Here is a 22,581-nt window from a genome sequence, read left to right as displayed (position 1 = left end):
CATTGGGAGCTAGGAAGAGCTCGAGGATGCTTTCTCAGCTAATTTTCAGGGCACCTATGTCCGTTCGTTAGGCTCCCATGACTTGAGACACATTATCCAACAAGCGGGTGAGTCATCTCTGCAGTTTTGGAATCGATTCCTCACATAGAAAAATCAAATCATTGATTGATCAGACGTTGAGGCACTCACCTCCTTCCGAAGTAACATCCGGGTGAATGGCTAGCCCGAATGCTCATGCAAGATAGGCCAAGAACAATGGCAGCCCTTATGTCCCTTGTGACCTGCCTTTGCATGGGCGAGAACAGCTGGCTAGTCCGTCGGAACAATCCTCCTACAAACCCCGGCACGTCCGAAGTGTAAGACAGAAATGGGAAGCCACGGTGTAACAGGAACAAGCGTCGGCACAACGTTGGTGAAATAGAAGACACGACAATCAATGTCGAATTCAGCAACTCCACGTCTGGACGACGGAAGAAACCCTCTAAGGCGAATCGAGATGAACCGACCGCAGTAGACAAAATACACGACAAACCCTGCCAGATCCACGACACCCCGAATAAGCCCGCTACCGACACCAATCGTAACTGTTGGGTAATCAAACATGTGAGCAAAAATATAGTGACGTCCAGGGCAAGAGTCCCCGTAGCGAGGATGACGAAGAAACTCGTCAGCCAAACAATGGGGGGAAAAAGCAATTTCCTCCTGAGGTGAAAACCGTGAACATTATCTATGTCACACACATACAAAAAAAGGAGAGGAAACGAGCACTTCTGACGAGTATTCAGCACGGCGGGTTCGGCAGCCCTCGTACTCGACCCCATTATTGATGGGTACCATCTCACTAGAGTCCTTATGAATGGAGTTAACAACCTCAATCTGATTTACGCAGACACATTGACAAAAATGGGTATCGATCCATCAAGTGTCAAAGCCACTAACACCACCTTAAACGGCATAATTCCTAGCGCCGAGGCCCGCTGCTCGGGCACCATAACATTAGAAGCAGTGTTTCGTTCACCCGACAACTTCCACAACGAAGACTTGATCTTCGACATCATCCCTTTTTGCACCAGGTATCATGCACTCCTCGATCGTACAACGTTTGCTCGCTTTAGTGTCGTTCCTCATTAGGCATACCTAAAGCTGAAGATGCGAGGATCCAAGGGTGTTACTACCGTCAGTGGTAAATACGAGCGATCCCTTTGAACAGAGGAACATACTACGGCTCTGGCAGCCAAAGTACATGCCAACAATATGACTCCAAAGTCCCATCTCACAATTGAGGAACGAGGAGAAAACAAACGAGCTCGACTTCCGCCACATTTCCTGGATCCTTCTCACGCTCAAACTAAATAGGGATACTCTCCCCATAGTAGGAACCTGCTACTAGCAAAGTACGTCGGAGGCACAATTTTGCGCTTAAAATACCATGGGCAACTATGGGGACCAACTACATCGGACCAAGTATTCGGCTAAACTAAACTATGGTCATTACATGTCCTTGGAAAAATATGGGTACCATAAAGGACCCACTCCGCGTCAAGCTATCCACACCTCGGTGACTTCTCAAGACCGCCTCTCTCAAAGTTCCGTTCGCCAACTATTCCCCCCTATAAAGGAGTACTTCCTGAAGAATAACGGCGCCAACGTGCAGCAGGGTGCTGTAAAGGATATCAAGCCATCCACAAGAGATCATGTGTAAATCTTTCCTCCATAAATTTAATTTCAATATTCATAACAATTGCTTGGGTTGTTTAGGTTGTATGATACCACGAGTTAATAAAAAATAAATATCACTCTTTTATTGGCCTTTTTACTTCTTTCCCCTTTGACGATCTCTTTCTCAACACCAGCACAAAGCCCGTTTGATACACATGTTAGATTCTAATTACTAATCGACCGAGGGCACTCGCCCTAAACATTATTCTCACACTATATTGTATTACATGTGTGCGTCATCTTGTATGTTGTGTTATATGCATCAATTCTGAATTATGTCTTGGGTCAATAGTTGGGTTGCCCGGCTCCTGTGCTTACCCCTTTACGTTCCACTTGTTCGACTAAAAGGGTAAAGGGAGAACCACTGTGATTTTACTTCTAGCTCGTCTGGTTAAGTATCTCGGTGGAGATAGCCAAAAACTGACTGTCATAATAAGTGAGAACTAGTCTGCGATCCGATGACAAGTATTAAATTAAGAGTCGATGGAGGCTCACCGTGTTATGCGGAGGGTTTGGAGTTATTAAAACCAAGTGATAATGGTTTTTTGCACCTCGTTGTATCCGAACATCACAGACTACAAGGGAGTCTTAACTAGTCCCCCGTGGGCAAGATCCTATGGTTAACTGAAAGAATTAAAGCCACATAGTCTTATTGCCTTGTTTCCTCTCACACTACCACCTTCTGGCACCAAGACATTGGCTAAGGGTAATAGTGGGGAAGCCGAAAACACCCTTGATAACATCTACCAGGGGTTGAAGCCGACGGTTGGAAACTTTCAAATTAAACCGACCGCACATGAGTAAAAAAAGACATGATATACCAAAGCAATATAGCATTGTATTGTACAAAGGTTGAAATAGTCATACATGATAGTATTTTCATTTAATGGTTACATCCTTTGGACACTCGGCTTCACTACAGGAATCAGCTTCTTTGTCGTCCGCCATAACAGACGGCAAAGAGGACTCCACCGACGGCATTGATTAATCCACAAACGGCAAAGAGAACACTTGTCGGCAAAGATTCTGCGTCAGCTTACGATGGTATTGTAGCTTCTTTGCCGTCAGCCTACCCTAAGCGGACGGCAAAGATCTTTGCCGTCAGTATCTGGCACCGAGCAGTCAGCAAATAATTTGAGACGGCAGCCGACAGGCGAAGCCTCCGTTAGGCTAACGGAGGATTTGTCGTCTGCCTCCCTCATCCCCTTTGTCGTCTGCCTCCCTAATCCCGTTTAGCGTCTCCCTCCCCGGGTAGTAGACGACAAAGAAGCTATATGGACAGCTGCTACTGCCCCCCAGGGTGCACAGCTCGGTGCCATATAGCACCTTTGCCATCTGCCAGCTGATGGCAAAGCCCTTCGCCATTGCTACGGCAACAAAAGACCTTCCCCGGCAACGGCGCCAGGAATCCTTCTGCTGGTGGCTACGCCTACAGGGACTTCCTTGGAAAATATGAAAGGATTTCCCCGCGGCCTTGGAGCCTTGCGTTGGTGTTCCCTTGAAGAGGAAAGGGTGATGAAGCACAGAAGCAGTAAGTATTTCCCTCAGTTTGAGAACCAAGGTATCGATCCAGTAGGAGGATCGCGTCAAGTCACAAGTACCTGCACAAACACAAAGAGCTTGCACCCAACGCTATGAAGGGGTTCTCAATCCCTTATAGATTGTTTGCGAAGTGAGAACTGAAAGACAAAAGTAAACAAAGCAAAGTAAAAGTAAAAGTGGAGACGATAGTTGTGAATAGACCCGGGGGTCGTAGTGTTCACTAGTGGCTTCTCTCATGAAAGCAACTAGATGGTGCGTGAACGAATTACTGTCGAGCAATTGATAGAACCGCGCAAAGTCATGACGTTATCTATGGCAATGATCATATCTATAAGCATCACGTCCAAAACAAGTAGACCGATACTTTCTACATCTACTACTATTACTCCACATGTCGACCGCTATCCAACATGCATCTAGTGTATTAAGTTCATAAGAACAGAGTAACGCCTTAAGCAAGATGACATGATGTAGATGGACAATCTCAAATCTATGATGAAAGCCCATCTTGTTACCCTTGATGGAACAACATGATGCGTGCCTTGCTACCCCTTCTGTCACTGGGAAAGGTCACCGCATGGTGTGAACCCAAAACCAAGCACTTCTCCCATTGCAAGAATCATAGATCTAGTTGGCCAAACAAAACCCAAGACTTGGAGAGACTTACAAGGATATCGAATCATGCATATAAGAAATCAACAAAGACTCAAATATAATTCAAAGATAATCTGATCGCAAATCCACAATTCATCGGATCTCGACAAACACACCGCCAAAGAGGGTTACATCGGATAGATCTCCATGAAGATCATGGAGAACTTTGTATTGAAGATCCAAGAGAGAGAAGAAGCCATCTAGCTACTGACTACGGACCCGTAGGTCTGAAGTGGACTACTCACGAGTCATTGGAGAGGCGATGATGTTGATGTAGAAGCCCTCCAACTCCAAAGTCCCCTCCGGAAGGGCACCGGGAAGGGTCTCCAGATGAGATCTCACGGAAACGGAAGCTTGGGGCGGCGGAAATGTAACACCCCGGTTTTTAGCCTTCCTGAATAAGTAACTTATTTCATAATTTAGGACCAATTAAAATTTTTGTGAATGCTTGTGATGCTTGGAGTGACTAATGTATGCATGTTTGTTTAATTGCATGTGATTGATCCCCATTAATTCTTGCCATCCTCCTAATCACCTACTTATTCCATTATATCCTGCCTAATGATCATGCCATGTGTTTAGGATAAATATCTATTTTCACCAAATATTATTTTCACCAAAAAGCATTTCTTTGAATTAAACTTTCAAACCCGTGAGATGAGGTTTGTACTACAAGTCCTCAAATTAAGGAGTTTCTTTTGCACCAATTGTTTTATTTAAAACCATTATCAAAATGACTTTCAAAAACCACCATATTATTATTTTAAAATTTATTTTATTATTCTATTTAAAAGCCCTTCTGTGAGGCCAGAAATGGTCTCCTATGAAGGAAAGTTATTTTTATTGCTTTCAAAATATTTAAGAAAATTTAGGAAAACTCAGTGGATATATTTATTCCATATTTATGAGTTTCAACACATGGTCATGTTCAAAATATTGGGCAAACCCCTCCAAAACCATTCCTGCCTATTTCAAGCTTTTGGAATATTTCTATAAGAAATATTCTCAATAAATTCCAGCAAAATTCTAGCATGTCATCTATGATATTCTTGATGATCTTGCCAAGTTTAATTTTTATCCAAGTTGATTTGACTCCCCTAATCATCTAAAACCCTATCTGTCTAGAATCAAATTTGAGCAACTCTACATTGTGAAGTGTCTCCAATTGTGCTCAAATTTGGTGTACATGTTCCAGTACTCCAATGAGGCATCCACACCAAGTGGTACACCAAGGAGAATAGAGGAACTTGTCCTAAGACCCTCAAAACCCTCTATGTTGATTTCTGACTTTGGTAAACTTTACAATATAAAGTTTCTCCAATTATCCTCAAACTTTTTGTTCATGCCCTAATGCTCAAATAATGCCCCTACACCAAATATTAGATTTGTGGGAATTCATTTGAATAGGGTTCTAAGCAGAAACCCATTTCTGCCTATTTCTAGGGTTTTTCAAGTCTACATTGGAAAACTCCTCCAGCAAATCCCAAATTTGGTGTGCAAGCCTATTTTCATCTATTATTTTACCCCGTTCAGTTTCATAGCCATTGGAATCCATATGGTAGCCTTACCACAGATCAAACACCTTGTGTGCACTCACTAATTTGGTTTCATTTCCCCTTCCACTTTATTCCTTGAGCTCAACTTTCTACCACAGCCTCACATAGTTACATTTCACCTCCAGTAACATTCCCATGGCAACTGGTCAATTATTGGAGAAGGACCCTTTGTAACTTTCTCTCATTTTTACCCTCGGCAGCACTGTTTTACCTCTCTTTCCATTCTTCTGCTTAAGCTATCACCCCCAACTCTTTCTAGAGCATCTATTATATGCCAAGGCTTCATTTAGAACCAAGATATGGCATGCTCATGTGGAGAAAATGAGCAGCACCTCCTCAAGTTCATTTCTGGCTGAAATGTGGCTTTGAACAGCAAGTACTAGCTACACATGTCTTCTTGAGCTGAAACTTTGCAGTCTTGTAGTCCTTTTATAAACAAGAGTGCTGGACATGGTTTTCCTCCAATTAACTCCCTGTGCAAACTAGTTTCGCTAGCACTAAGTTTGCTGCTCCAAACTAAATCAAAGTCAGCAGCCATTCAAACCACCTTCAGTAGTTGCCAAACTCCAGAGTTACTTTGCTGCAGGTGTGCCCTACGTGCTAGACACGTTTGACTGGCCATTTGGACCATGTAGACACGGGTTGCCATGGTGACCACGCTGTCAGCCTGCACTAATGGTGCTCCGCACCATTTCCTCGTCTCCTAGCTCGTGTCCCGCAGCTGTAGCACGCCCCAGAGCGCCAGAGCACTCCCCCATCCCTCCTTGACTTCCTCCACGACGTTAGCTAGCATCCAATGACCTCTGGGACGTGTGGCGCCCATGCCCACGTGAGGTCCAGAGAGCTCTCCAGCTCTCTCGGCTCCTCCTCCCCCACTTAGAGCCTCCCGAGCATCTCTGGCTCCCTCAAACCCTCCTACTCTCTCCCTGGAACCACTCTCAAGCTCCCCTTCTTCTCCCCAAGCCACCCTTCTTCTCCCCAAGCCACCCCTCTTCCTTCCATAGCCGTGGCCGAGGGGTAGAGCTTCGGCCTCCGCGGGGCTAGCACGCTCGGAGTCTCCCCTCGCTTCCTTCCTCCCCTGCCGGAGACCCCCCGAGCTGCCGCATCTCTTCCACATCGCCGCCTGCCCTACCCCTTCGCTCCTGGTGCCGAAACCAGGGGTAGACGGCCTCCCCGTATACCTCGTCACCGGCGCTCATGCAGCCCTCCCCTGTAGGTGCTGAGCAGGGGAACAGGGGCGGCTAACTCCCCCAAGCACGCCGGTGGCCGGCGCACCGTCGGGGGGTGGCCAGAGCCACCTGGGGGAGCTCCTCCCGTGGCCGGTCTACCCCCTGCCTCCCCTGTGTGCGAGCAGGAGGAAGGAGAAGACCTAGCAGGCGGGCCCCCTATCAGTGAGCCAAGGCCAGGCCCGCGCGGAATAAGTGGAGGCGCACTCAGCGCGGTTCACCTCCCCCTTCCAAAAGCGTATTTTCGGCTATGCGCTTTCGGCGTGTCCGTCGCTTGCGGCCGAGCTGCTGGGCCAGCCCGAGGGCCTATCTGACGCCGTGGGCGTCAGATAACCCTGAAGCTGAGTCCTTTTCCCTTTTTCAGATTTGGCTAAACTTACAAATTCCTCCATAAATTCATACTAACTCCAACTTCATTGATTCAAATTTCTGCAGGATCCTAAAAATGAGGCCTATCCAAATAAGTGCTTTGCACATTTTTCTCTCCCAACTTTCTGTGGTGTTTTATTTAAAATCCCAATCTGGATATAAAATATCCCACCTTTCAAAATTCCTAGCAGATTCAAATCAACTCCAAATGCAGTGATTTAAACTCCGAGAGCCTTCTAAAATCCTTCTCTATTTTTAGAACCCTGGTCAACATTTTTGTGTGACTTACTTCTGTTGCAATAAATAAATAGCTCCTATTGCTATTTATTCCTCATTGTAAGATCTCTATAATATTCATACCATCTCCAAATCCAGTGAAACCACTTCCTAAATATTTCTAAAATCATTCTCTGTTAAATGGGTGCCTCCACTCATTTTTAACAGAATGAATTCTGTTGGCTTATTCATTGGCCACCTATTGCTCCTTTCACCTATTCAAAAATCCTTGATGATTCAAATCTCCTGTGAGAAGCTTCATGTATTTTTCTTATGACCAGAGTGGTCCAAGAAAAATAAAACTTCTATTTATACAACACTTTTATTCTGCTTGCTATATGGCTTACTATAGTTGTTTCCGACGATAGTTGATGGTAGACGGAGTATTCGGAGTTGGAGCGGAAGACCTCAAAGACCCCGAGAACTTACGTGAGCAAGCCAAGCAGCCCTTTGACCATGACTTGAGCACATACATTGATGCATGCTAGAATAGCAAGTACTTTTCCGTTGCATGTGATCACAGTGCCGGTTCATCATTGGTGTGCTGGTTCCGAAGGCTTCATCGAAGCACTTGCATGATAGTGATGTTATACATATGGCTCCTCGGAGCACAAACCTGATGAACTTGAACCTACCATCTATGAGGATCATGCTATTGTCATGTTGACTAGTAAAGTTATAGGACCATTGCATTGAGCTTGACACTACCCCTTGAGGGTCATGCTAATAACATGATGACAAGTAAAGATAGAGCATATTATCATGAGCATGATGATGAGTTAAATCAAGAGTTTATAAAAAAACCGTCGGGTGCCACTAATGCCCGAGGGTGATGATGAGTTGGTGATCAATTTTGGTGAAGTGATGCACCGGTGTTTTTGTGTGAGTATGGTTTCGGAAAGGGGATTAGATTTATGATGTCTCGACCGTCCCACCCTTACCAGTACGACCACGATAACCCTTTTTGGGACGGGGCTTTGTTGATTACTCTGGTCGGTGCTAGCAAAGAGCCACATTACTAGTGGCGGGAGTGATTGTCGTCACTCTCGTGATGGGGTCGTGCCAGGTAGGACGACTATGCCATTATTATGAGTTTCAGGCACACCGTTGGTCCCCGCATGGTTGATACTATCCAGAGTCGGTGCTCGTAAGACGTACAACATGTGGGTTGCGTACCAATCGAGTGGACCTCTTTGTCTAGTATCGTCAGGGGAAAGATGATGATCGGGTACTTACCTCGGGTATATGTGATATACCGCGAGTCGTGGATGACATGGAAGTTTCCCGTTTCTCGTGTGTCCAGCGTACTACCTCTGCAGAGTGTAAACTATTCGAATAGTCGTGTCCACAGTCAAGGACAGTTGGGTGGTGCTGCTTAAACTACGTCCAGATATTTCCGCATAAACCAAGTGTGCGTGTGTGTGTGGTGTTAAAAAGGTGTTGTTATAATCATAATAATATGACCAAGTTCGGTGACTTGGCATATAGGGTGAACCCGGATGGTTTAACCCTCAGCTGATACATTGAGGTTATGACAAGTCCGATGACTTGGCATATAGGGTGAACCCGGATGGTTCAGCCCTTAGCAGATATGTTGATATCTGTAACCTGTTCTTCAAAAGTAATTCTTTAACCTGATGCATATTCATGACCCTTCCACCCAGCTGAGTTACACTAATGATGCATGATAGTGTTACCCTTCACTTCCAATATTCATATCATGGGTTGTTTGCGAGTACATTCAAAGTACTCATTGGCTTGCCACTGGTTATTTCATTGACCATGTATGAAAGAACAGGATATGGTGAATATTAACTCGGTGGCGTTCTTGCGAGCTAGGACGCTTCCCAGTTAGCATGCCTGTAGGTTAAGGCTGATGGCATGGGTTCACGCTTTCAACCAATAATTCCGCTATTGGTCTAGTTTGGTGCTTTGGCCTTTAAGGCCCTATGTATGTAAGACTCGACCGAAGTGGTCATTTATTGTATCAAACGGTATGTATGGATGTAAGACTCTATTATTCAGTATCTGTGTTCAGTGAGCATTGATCCTTGGGATCATTGGGCACGGCGATCTCGACTTACCAGTCGGGGTGCCCACAGAGCTGGTATCAGAGCCATCCTGACTGTAGGAAGCCCGTAGTTAGCATGGACGTTAGTTATGATGAAACTGCTTTCCAGACCCTTCAAAATATTTACAAAACTTATATATTTTCTCAACTCTCCTAAAACTTCAAAGAAATTAAAGGTTATGCTCTAGCTTCCACTCTTATTTTCTTGACACTCCTCGTCTACTTTTTCAAAACTTGCTAATGGTCGCTAGAACCTTATGCCCTTCTGACCACGGGATAAATTGAAATCCTCGTGGGCAGCCTGGAAGGAAGTAACCTTTCCAGGCAAACACCTGTGCTGAAGGACAAAAAAGACAACTCTCCGACCAGACGACACCAACAGTAGTACCTCCATGAGGAACAAGGTTATCGAGGCTTAGAAGATGGTGAAACCCTGGACACTGTTCCTGAGTGATGCCACTTTTGCCTATGATAATCTAGACATAATATATGCAAACCTTGATCTGCATCACTAATAGAGCGACCCTGTTAGTTATAAGGAATTGTGTCGACCACCACCGGTGGATGAGAACCTTGCCATTTGGTCCGCCTCACCTTCGTGAGCAGGAAAACGGTTCTCTTCATCCCCCGCTCTAGATGTCGATATCGCAATTAGTATGATTGACAGATCAGAACTCTATCATGTCTTGCAAATATCGGTGAATGAAGGTGTCCACTTGAGACCCTTGAAGCCTCAGAAGACAAGAAGACGATGACAAGATCATGAAGACAAGGAAGATCCTACCAATGACAGCAATGAAGAACTACCATCATCAGCAACTTCCCAGACGAGAAGACAACGAGAGTTCTTTACAACTCAAGAGAATTGCTTCAGCAAGCGACAACAAGAGGCGTGACAACACCATGAGAAGGTCCAGAAGACGTAGCGGACTCCTCTCCGGAGCAAGAAGCAAGCACGACTGTCGAGTCCCAGAACCTAGGATAGGATGAGTCATGAATCCTCTATGCGAAGTCGAGTTCGTGGAATGGTTCGGATGGACCATGTTATGTGTTGTTTGCTTTTGTTGTTTGTGCTTCAATATAAGTTGCACTTTTTCTTAGGCAACACGCATGCGGTTATATCACTTGTCTTATTTTGATGTTCAAAATAATTTTAGCACTTGTTTGAGTTGAATTTTTTTCAACGCTTGTTTGATTGCACTGAAACCCCTAGACACTCCCCTCTGTGCTCTCTCTCTCACACTCTCTCGACGACAGAAGACAGCAAGACAAGATGCACCAAGGACCCACTTTGAAGGACGACTGACACTGAAGACACTGACTGTGCTATGCTTAATCACACGCAACCGTAGGAGTGTGTTTTCCCCTCGAGATTGGAAAACCACACTAGACCAAACTAACATCCACAAGCCTTTCCGGCTCAAGTTTTCTGGTCACGTGTCTAGTACACGGACTTGCCAGAACTCGTGTAGGTCCCCGATAAACCTCGCTAAGCACCGGGTTCCTTGTGGAACAAGTGATCACCGTGAACAAGTATCCTTCCATCTCAAGCTAGCACTGTAACCTTGATGCCATAAGAGGACCGATCTCTGATATGAGAGCATTAGACTAAGATTGTTGTGATGATAATAGTTGTCTTGAGGATATAGCTAGACTATTTTGGTGGATCATGAGACCCTTATAAAGGTAGGTGGATTTGGTGGAACGAGTTGGTATAGTAGCACAACTTATATAATCTGGAGTAAGATTGGATTTAGTAGGACGATTATGATCGCGAACATTATTCTTGGTGGTATACATGACTTTAGCTAGTAGTTGGCATGATTTGATGCCTTTACCATAATGACTTGGGGTATTAAGTAGACTTCTTATTGGATTTGAGTCTTGGATTTAAATAGGTAATCTTAATAGAGTATTGAGGATGACAGAAACTACATGGTTCAGAGTAATTTGGATTTAGCTCGTTAATCTCGATCATGATACCATGTTTCTCGGTGGATATAAAGTGTGTATACATGGAGTGGTCAAATAGATTTACAACCTATGGTATTTGGCCTTGGAGATTAGATGTCCATGTTTATGGAAGTTGGTGGATGTACGATGACGTAATTCTTGTAGTAGTATGTGAATTATGGGGACTCTAAGAGACTATGTAGAACCCATCCGTGTTGGATTTGTAAGAGTGATAGGTCTAGTAATGATTGATTAGATTGATGGATCACTTGATCGGATTCATAGGAAGGAAACAAAATATTGGATTTGTCTACTACGTGTTTCCTTAATATAGTAGTGTAATACCCTGTCCATTGGATGACTTAGGTGGACAATAGGATTTGTTGTGCCTCAGATTCAATCGTGGTAGTTGTATGTCTCCCCAAGGTCCTTGCATAGTAATGCATGTACATTTGGGGCTACGCCATACTTGTAAGTGTTTGGGTTTAGTTCTTCCCTCAACCCGGAGTTGACTAGCTTGAGCGGTGTGGAGTTGACCCACGTAGGATGATATCCTTGATGAGATGAGGTGATGTTGTCTCAAGTTAGCGGTCGAACTATTGGCATCTAAGGAATGTGCTTAGAGATAAGATGATAACTGTTTGCCCACATCCTAAGTTCCTTAAGACCCTAAAGGTTCGCTGAGCCACAACATGGACGAACTATGACCATAGAAGACGACTCTAAGTCGTTGAAATGTGGCCAGTACCCGCCTTAGCAAGTCCCGTTCTCCTCACCTGACTTTTGAGCACTGTGCTTATGTCGTGTTTGGGAAGGTAGGTTGTCATCCTCACTGATGACATACTTACTCACCCAGTAAGAGGAAGAACACCTTAGTCGTGTTTGGTCGAGCCCAGGAACACTGATTGTTATGCCTCTCGAAGGTACAGTGATATCTTGAGAAGATGGACTTCTTGAACAATCCCAAGACAACGGAAGACTATCCTACGCAAGTCAAGACGAAGAACCGCCGTGACAAGGAAGCCACGACAACGACGATGAAGCAACAAAAGTCAACCACCGACCACGCACCGACCACATCAACAACGTGAAGAAGCCTCGACGATTCAAGATGACGAAGCCCTTGGACAAGCGAAAGAATCAGACGACCTCTCCTTGGTCCAAATCAAGGACGAGAGTACTAGTGAGTCGTGGTGGAAACCTGCTAAAGGTGATTCCCGCTTGCCGAGTCGCAGACCTTGGGATTGGATGACTGGTCTATACTCTTGGGTAGCCAGCTTATCCAGAAACCCTCGCAAACTCCCAAGATGGCAGGACCTGTTCTAGACTCTAAGCCTCCGAGCTTAGGCTCGTAGGTGAGACCCAACCCGGACCCTTTCACGAGAAGCCTACGAAGACTATTTGCGACCATAGCTTGACTGCCGAAAGGAAGTCAAGGACTTCCCCGTAAGCAGGAAGCCATGCGAAGACTTTGGTAGTGCATTCTAACACGAGACATCTTGATGTCACTAACCGACATGCGAAGCCAGGACCAGATCCTAGACACACTATCTTGCCACGTATTCTCACTTGGAATACACTCGCAAGCCAGAACCTTGCACGGACTTAGCCTACCAAGCCCTTGACCTCGGTCAAGCCTAACTTATTGCCAGATTTCACTCACGGTCAGTCGAGGACTTGTGAACATTCGAAGTTGTATCATCAACCACCTCGAGACCACCACAGAAACATGGGGACATGAAGACGACCTCCGACTCAAGATTCTGTATCTCACCAACCCCTAGCCTAGAAATCTCGGGGAGGAGATTTTCTTAAGATGGTAAGGTCTGTAACACCCCAGTTTTTGGCCTTCCTGATTAAGTAACTTATTTCAAAATTTAGGAACAATTAAAATTTTTGTGAATGCTTATGATGCTTGGAGTGAGTAATGTCTGCATGTTTGTTTAATTGCATGTGATCGATCCCCATTAATTCTTGCCATCCTCCTAATCACCTACTTATTCCATTATCTCGTGCCTAATGATCATGCCATGTGTTTAGGATAAATATCTATTTTCACCAAATATTATTTTCACCAAAAAGCATTTCTTTGAATTAAACTTTCAAACCTGTGAGATGAGGTTTGTACTACAAGTCCTCAAATTATGGAGTTTCTTTTGCACCAATTGTTCTATTTAAAACCATTATCAAAATGACTTTCAAAAACCACCATATTATTATTTTAAAAGTTATTTGATTATTCTATTTAAAAGCCCTTCTGTGAGGCCAGAAATGGTCTCCTATGAAGGAAAGTTATTTTTATTGCTTTCAAAATATTTAAGAAAATTTAGGAAAACTCAGTGGATATATTTATTCCATATTTATGAGTTTGAACACATGGTCATGTTCAAAATATTGGGCAAACCCCTCCAAAACCATTCCTGCCTATTTCATGCTTTTGGAATATTTCTATAAGAAATATTCTCAATAAATTCTAGTAAAATTCTAGCATGTCATCTATGATATTCTTGATGATCTTGCCAAGTTTAATTTTTATCCAAGTTGATTTGACTCCCCTAATCACTCTAAAACCCTATGTGTCCAGAATCAAATTTGAGAAACTCTACATTGTGAAGTGTCTCCAATTGTGCTCAAATTTGGTGTACATGTTCCAGTACTCCAATGAGGCATCCACACCAAGTGGTACACCAAGGAGAATAGAGGAACTTGTCCTAAGACCCTCAAAACCCTCTATGTTGATTTCTGACTTTGGTAAACTTTACATTATATAGTTTCTCCAATTATCCTCAAACTTTTTGTGCATGCCTTAATGCTCAAATAATGCCCTTACACCAAATATTGGATTTGTGGGAATTCATTTGAATAGGGTTTTAAGCAGAAACCCATTTCTGCCCATTTCTAGGGTTTTTCAAGTCTACATTGGAAAACTCCTCCAGCAAATCCCAAATTTGGTGTGCAAGCCTATTTTCATCTATTGTTTTACCCTGTTCAGTTTCATAGCCAGTGGAATCCATATGGTAGCCTTACCACAGAACAAACACCTTGTGTGCACTCTCTAATTTGGTTTCATTTGCCCCTTCCACTTTATTCCTTGAGCTCAACTTTCTACCACAGCCTCACATAGTTACATTTCACGTCCAGTAACATTCCCATGGCAACTGGTCAATTATTGGAGAAGGACCCTTTGTAACTTTCTCTCATTTTTACCCTCGGCAGCACTGTTTTACCTCTCTTTCCATTCTTCTGCTTAAGCTATCACCCCCAACTCTTTCTAGAGCATCTATTATATGCCAAAGCTTCATTTAGAACCAAGATATGGCATGATCATGTGGAGAAAATTAGCAGCACCTCCTCAAGTTCATTTCTGGCTGAAATGTGGCTTTGAACAGCTAGTACTAGCTACACTTGTCTTCTTGAGCTGAAACTTTGCAGTCTAGTAGTCCTTTTATAAACAAGAGTGCTGGACATGGTTTTCCTCCAATTAACTCCCTGTGCAAACTAGTTTTGCTAGCACTAAGTTTGCTGCTGCAAACTAAATCAAAGTCAGCAGCCATTCAAATCACCTTCACTAGTTGCCAAACTCGAGAGTTACTTTGCTCCAGGTGTCCCCTACGTGCTAGACACGTTTGACTGGCCATTTGGACCATGTAGACACGGGTTGCCATGGTGACCATGCTGTCAGCCTGCACTAATGGTGCTCTGCACCATTTCCTCGTCTCCTAGCTCGTGTCCCGCAGCTGCAGCACGCCCCAGAGCGCCAGAGCACTCCCCCATCCCTCCTTGACTTCCTCCACGACGTTAGCTAGCATCCAATGACCTCTGGGACGTGTGGCGCCCATGCCCACGTGAGGTCCAGAGAGCTCTCGAGCTCTCTCGGCTCCTCCTCCCCCACTTAGAGCCTCCCGAGCATCTCTGGCTCCCTCAAACCCTCCTAGTCTCTCCCTGGAACATGTCTCAAGCTCCCCTTATTCTCCCCAAGCCTCCCCTCTTCCTGCCATAGCCGTGGCCGAGGGGTAGAGCTTCGTCCTCCGCGGGGCTAGCACGCTCGGAGTCTCCCCTCGCTTCCTTCCTCGCCTGCCGGAGACCCCCCGAGCTGCCGCATCTCTTGCACATCGCCGCCTGCCCTTCCCCTTTGCTCCTGGTGCCGAAACCAAGGGTAGACGGCCTCCCGTATACCTCGTCGCCGGCGCTCATGCAGCCCTCCCCTGCAGGTGCTGAGCAGGGCAACGGGGGCGGCTAACTCCCCAGAGCACGCCAGTGGCCGGCGCACCGTCGGTGGGTGGCCAGAGCCACCTGGGGGAGCTCCTCCCGCGGCCATTCTACCCCCTGCCTCCCCTGCGTGCGAGCAGGAGGAAGGAGAAGACCTGGCAGGCGGGGCCCCCTGGCAGCGAGCCAAGGCCAGGCCCGCGCGGAATAAGTGGAGGCGCACTCAGCGCGGTTCACCTCCCCCTTCCGAAAGCGTATTTTCGGCTATGCGCTTTTGGCGTGTCCGTCGCTTGCGGCCGAGCTGCTGGGCCAGCCCGAGGGCCTATCTGACGCCGTGGGCGTAAGATAACCCCAAAGCTGAGTCCTTTTCCCTTTTTCAGGTTTGGCTAAACTTACAAATTCCACCATAAATTCATACTAACTCCAATTTCATTCATTCAAATTTCTGCAGGATCCTAAAAATGAGGCCTATCCAAATAAGTGATTTGCACATTTTTCCCTCCCAACTTTCTGTGGTTTTTTATTTAAAATTCCAATCTGGATATAAAATATCCCACCTTTCAAAATTCCTAGCAGATTCAAATCAACTCCAAATGGCGTGATTCAAACTCCGAGAGCCTTCTAAAATCCTTCTCTATTTTTAGAACCCTGGTCAACATTTTTGTGTGACTTAGTTCTGTTGCAATAAATAAATAGCTCCTATTGCCATTTATTCCTCATTGTAAAATCTCTAGAATATTCATACCATCTCCAAATCCAGTGAAACCACTTCCTAAATATTTCTAAAATCATTCTCTGTTAAATGGGTGCCTCCACTCATTTTTAACAGAATGAATTCTATTGGCTTATTCAATGGCCACCTATTGCTCCTTTCACCTATTCAAAAATCCTTGATGATTCAAATCTCCTGTGAGAAGCTTTAGGTATTTTTCTTATGACCAGAGAGGTCCAAGAAAAATAAAACTTCTATTTATATAACACTTTTATTCTGCTTTCTATATGGCTTACTATAGTTGTTTCCGACGATAGTTGACGGTAGACGGAGTATTCGGAGTTGGAGCGGAAGACCTCGAAGACCCCGAGAACTTACGTGAGCAAGGCAAGCAGCCCTTTGACCATGACTTGAGCACATACATTGATGCATGCTAGAATAGCAAGTACTTTTCCGTTGCATGTGATCACAGTGCGGGTTCATCATTGGTGTGATGGTACCGAAGGCTTCATCGAAGCACTTGCATGATAGCGATGTTATACATATGGCTCCTCGGAGCACAAACATGATGAGCTTGACCCTACCATCTATGAGGATCATGCTACTGTCATATTGACTAGTAAAGTTATAGGACCATTGCATTGAGCTTGACCCTACCCCTTGAGGGTCATGCTAATACCATGATGACAAGTAAAGATAGAGCATATTATCATGAGCATGATGATGAGTTAAATCAAGAGTTTATAAAAAATCGTAGGGTGCCACTAATGCCCGAGGGTGATGATGAGTTGGTGATCACTTTTGGTGAAGTGATGCACCGGTGTTTTTGTGTGAGTATGGTTTCGGAAAGGGGATTAGATTTATGATGTGTCGACCGTCCCAACCTTACCAGTACAACCACGATACCCCTTTATGGGACGGGGCTTTGTTGATTACTCTGGTCGGTGCTAGCAAAGAGCCACATTACTAGTGGCGGGAGTGATTGTCGTCACTCTCGTGATGGGGTCGTGCCAGGTAGGACGACTATGCCATTATTATGAGTTCCAGGCACACCGTTGGTCCCCGCATGGTTGATACTCTCCAGAGTCGGTGCTCGTAAGACGTACAACATGTGGGCTGGGTACCAATCGAGTGGACCTCTTTGTCTAGTATCGTCAGGGGAAAGATGATGATCGGGTACTTACCTCGGGTATATGTGATATACCACGAGTCGTGGTTGACACGGAAGTTTCCCGTTTCTCATGGGTCCAGCGTACTACCTCTGTAGAGTGTAAACTATTCGAATAGCCATGTCCACGGTCAAGGACAGTTGGGTGGTGCTGCTTAAACTACGTCCTGATATTTCTGCATAAACCAAGTGTGTGTGTGTGTGTGGTGTTAAAAAGGTGTTGTTATAATCACAATAATATGACCAAGTTCGGTGACTTGGCATATAGGGTGAACCCGGATGGTTTAACCCTCAGCTGATACATTGAGGTTATGACAAGTCCGATGACTTGGCATATAGGGTGAACCTTGATGGTTCAGCCCTTAGCAGATATGTTGGTAACTGTAACCTGTTCTTCAAAAGTAATTCTTTAACCTGATGCATATTCATGACCCTTCCACCCAGCTGAGTTACACTAATGATGCATGATAGTGTTACCCTTCACTTTCAATGTTCATATCATGGGCTGTTTACGAGTACATTCAAAGTACTCATTGGCTTGCCACTGGTTATTTCATTGACCAGGTATGAAAGAACAGGATATGGTGAAGATTAACTCGGTGACGTTCTTGCGAGCTAGGACGCTTCCCTGTCAGAATGCCTGTAGGTTAAGGCTGATGGCATGGGTTCACGCTTTCAACCAATAATTCCGCTATTGGTCTAGTTTGGTGCTTTGGCCTTTAAGGCCCTATGTATGTAAGACTCGACCGAAGTGGTCATTTATTGTATCAAACGGTATGTATGGATGAAGACTCTATTATTCAGTATCTGTGTTCATTGAGCATTGATCCTTGGGATCACTGGGCACGGTGATCTCGACTTACCAGTCGGGGTGCCCACAGGAAAAGTGTTTTCGTGGATGCCCTGATTTTTTCTGGGATTTTAGGGAATTTATAGGCCAAAGAGCTAGGGCAGGGGAGCGCCAGGGAGGCCACAAGCCTGGTTCCCGCGGGGCCCCCTGGCCGCGGCAACAGGGCTTGTGGGCTCCCTATGGGCCTCCTGACTTGGCCCTCAAGTCCCCAAATCTTCTTCTGTTTTGGAAAAACTTATTTCGGGGATTTTATTCCGTTTGGACTCCGTTCCAAAATTATATCTGAAAAGAGTCAAAAACACAGAAAAACAGGAACTGGCACTTGGCACTGAATTAATAAGTTAGTCCCAAAAAAGATATAAAAGGTATGTAAAACATCCAAAGTTGACAAGATAACAGCATGAAACCATCAAAAATTATAGATACGTTTGAGACGTATCAGCCATCAGCTGGCAAATGGCAAAGAGCCCATATAGCTTCTATTTTGTTTGTTTTTTATTATTTCACAGCACATACATATATATTTCACAGCACATATATGATATATATATCGCAACACATATATATAGTTCACCACACATATATGATATACATATAAAGTTCATCAATGTACATCCCATATATCGAAAGAACCAACATACAAAGTTTTACACTCTTCATCCATAGATACATATACATATAGTTCGACATTGTTCATCAACTCAAATGAAAACTAGAACTAATAAGGCACTCCATGAATGCCACCTTCCATGCATGTAGTACATCCAATCTAAAAAAATGTGAATAAGAAAGTCAGAAGAAGAACAACATATGATGTTTTTGAGCTAATTATGTCATTTTAGAGGAAAACAAGCTAAGTATATAATATTCATTATCTAACCAAGGTTCTTATGCCATTTCGAACTTATTATGTCATTTTGGAGCTAAATGGTCTAATTACGTCATTGTTGGGGAAAATAAGGTAAGGAGAATATGAAAGAGGAGAAGAAAGAGGAGGAGGAGAAGAAGAAGAAATCAAGAAGAAGGAGAAGAAGAAGGGGAAGGAGGAGAAGGAGGAGAAGAAGGAGAAGGTCTTCTCCTCCTTCTTCTCCTCCTCCTCCTTCTCCTTCTTCTTCTCTTCTTCTTCTTCTTCCTCCTCCTTCTTTTCATTTTTCCTATTTATTCTCCTCTTCTCCTTTTGTTGGCGCTAAATTATCTAATTATGTCTTTTTGGATCTATACATGCTAATTATGTCATTTTAGAGGAAAACAAGCTAATAGTATAATAGTCATGAGCTAACCAAGGTTCCTATGCCATTTTGAGCTTATTATGTCATTTTGGAGCTAAACGGGCTAATTATGTCATTGTTGGGGAAAATAAGGTAAGGAGAATAAGAAAGAGGATAAGAAAGAGGAGGAGGAGAAGAAGAAGAAGAAGAAATCAAGAAGAATGAGAAGAAGAAGAAGAAGGAGAAGGAGAAGGAGGAGAAGGTCTTCTCCTTGTTCTCCTCCTTCTCCTCCTCCTCCTTCTCCTTCTTCTTCTCTTCTTCTTCTTCTTCTTCCTTCTTTCCATTTTTCCTATTTCTTCTCCTCTTCTCCTCTTGTTGGAGCTAAATTATCTAATCATGTCTTTTTGGAGCCATATGGGCTAATCATGTCATTTTAGAGGAAAACAAGCTAAAAATATAATATGCATGAGCTAACCAAGGTTTTTATGCCATTTTGAGTTTATTATGTCATTTTGGAGCTAAACAGGCTAATTATGTCATTGTTGGGGAAAATAAGGTAAGGAGAATAAGAAATAGGAGAAGAAAGACAAGGAGGAGAAGAAGAATAAGAATCAAGAAGGAGAAGAAGAAGAAGAAGGAGAAGGAGGAGAAGGTCTTATCCTTCTTCTCCTCCTTCTCTCCTCATCCTCCTTCTCCCTCTTCTTCTCTTCTTCTTCTTCTTCCTTCTTTTCATTTTTCCTATTTCTTCTCCTCTCATTGGAGCTAAATTATATAATTATGTCTTTTTGGAGCTATATGGGCTAATTATGTCATTTTAGAGGAAAACAACCTAAGAATATAATATTCATGAGCTAACCAAGGTTTTTATGCCATTTTGAGCTTATTATGTCATTTTGGAGCTAAATGCGCTAATTATGTCATTGTTGGGGAAAATAAGCTAAGGAGAATAATAAAGAGGAGAAGAAAGAGGAGGAGGATAAGAAGAAGAATAAATAAAGAAGAAGGAGAAGAAGAAGAAGAAGAAGGAGAAGGAGAAGGTCGTCTCCTCCTTCTCCTTCTTCTCCTCCTCCTCCTCCTTCTTCTTCTTCTCTTCTTCTTCTTCTTCCTTCTTTTCGTTTTTCCTATTTCTTCTCCTCTTGTTGGAGCTAAATTATCTAATTATGTCTTTTTGGAGCTATATGGTCTAATTATGTTATTTTAGAGGAAAACAAGCTAAGAATATAATATTCATGAGCTAACCAAGGTTGTTATGCCATTTTGAGCTTATTATGTCATTTTGGAGCTACATGGGCTAATTATGTCATTGTTGGGGAAAATAATGTAAGGAGAATAAGAAAGAGGTGAAGAAATAGGAGGAGGAGGAGAATAATAATAAATCAAGAAGAAGGAGAAGAAGAAGAAGAAGAAGTAGAAGGAGGAGAAGGAGGAGAAGGTGACCTTGTCCTCCTTCTCCTTCTTCTCCTCCTCCTCCTTCTCCTTCATCTCCTCCTCCTCCTTCTCCTTCTTCTCTTATTCTTATTGTTCCTTCATTTTATTTTTCCCATTTCTTCTCCACTTCTCCTCTTGTTGGAGCTAAATTATCTAATTATGTCTTTTTGGAGCTATATGGGCTAATTATGTCATTTTAGAGGAAAACAAGCTAAGAATATAATATTCATCAGCTAACTGAGGTTTTTATGCCATTTTGAGCTAATTATGTCATTTTGGAGCTAAATGGGATAATTATCTTATTGTTGGGGAAAATATGGTAAGGAGAATAAGAAATAGGAGAAGAAAGAGGAGAAGAAAGAGGAGGAGGAGAAGAAGAAGAAGAAGGAGGAGAAGGAGAAGAAGGAGGAGAAGGTTTCTCCTCCTCCTTCTTCTCCTCCTCCTCCTTCTCCTTCATCTCCTCCTCCTCCTTCTCCTTCTTCTCTTCTTCTTCTTCTTCCTTGTTTTCATTTTTCCTATTTCTTCTCCTCTTCTCCTCTTCTTGGAGCTAAATTATCTAATTATGTCAAAAATGAACTAGAGAAAACTTACCATCATGGTCATCTAGGAGGACAAACACGAGGGTTGCTCGTTGCGGCTTCGTTTGGAGACGGTTGCCCTGGAGAAGTGTCGTGCGATGTGATGACCCACACGTATAGGGGATCTATCATAGTCCTTTCGATAAGTAAGAGTGTGGAACCCAGCAAGGAGCAGAAGGATCTGACAAGTGGTTTTCGGCAAGGTAATATATGCAAGCACTGAAATTATCGGTAACAAGTAGTTGTGTGGTGAGATGATTCGTAGCAAGTAGCAAGTAACAAAAGTAACAACTATGCAGAAAAGTGTCCCTATCCCTTTTGTAGCAAGGGACAAGCCTGGACAAAGTCTTATAGGAGGTAAAACGCTCCCGAGGACACATGGGAATTTCTGTCAAGCTAGTTTTCATCATGTTCATATGATTCGCGTTCGTTACTTTGATAGTTTGATATGTGGGTGGACTGGCGCTTCAGTACTGCCCTTACTTGTACAAGCATCCCACTTATTATTAACCCCTCTCGCAAGCATACGCAACTACGAAAGAAGAATTAAGGAGAAGTCTAACCATAGCATTAAACTAGTGGATCCAAATCAACCCATTACGAAGCAACGCATTAACTAGGGTTTAAACCTCTGTCCCTCTAGCAACCCATCATGTACTTACTACTTCCCAATGCCTTCCTCTAGGCCCAAATAATGGTGAAGTGTTATGTAGTCGACGTTCACATAACACCACTAGAGGAAAAACAACATACAACACATCAAAATATTGAACGAATACCAAATTCACATGACTACTTATAGCATGACTTATCCCATGTCCTAGGGAACTAAAGTGACTACTCACAAAGCATAATCATATTCATGATCAGAGAGGTAATGAGTAGCATCAAGGATCTGAACATAAAATCTTCCACCAAGTAATCCAACTAGCATCAACTACAAAGAGTAATTAACACTACTAGCAACCTTACAAGTACCAATCGGAGTCGTGAGACGGAGATTGGTTACAAGTGATGAACTAGGGTTTGGAGATGAGATGGTGCTGATGAAGATGTTGATGGTGA

Source organism: Hordeum vulgare, chromosome 1H (genome assembly GCF_904849725.1).
Source record: "Hordeum vulgare subsp. vulgare chromosome 1H, MorexV3_pseudomolecules_assembly, whole genome shotgun sequence".
In the NCBI taxonomy this organism is placed as follows: domain Eukaryota; kingdom Viridiplantae; phylum Streptophyta; class Magnoliopsida; order Poales; family Poaceae; genus Hordeum; species Hordeum vulgare.
The sequence above is the reverse complement of the archived record's forward strand: the minus strand, read 5'-3'. Positions refer to the sequence as shown.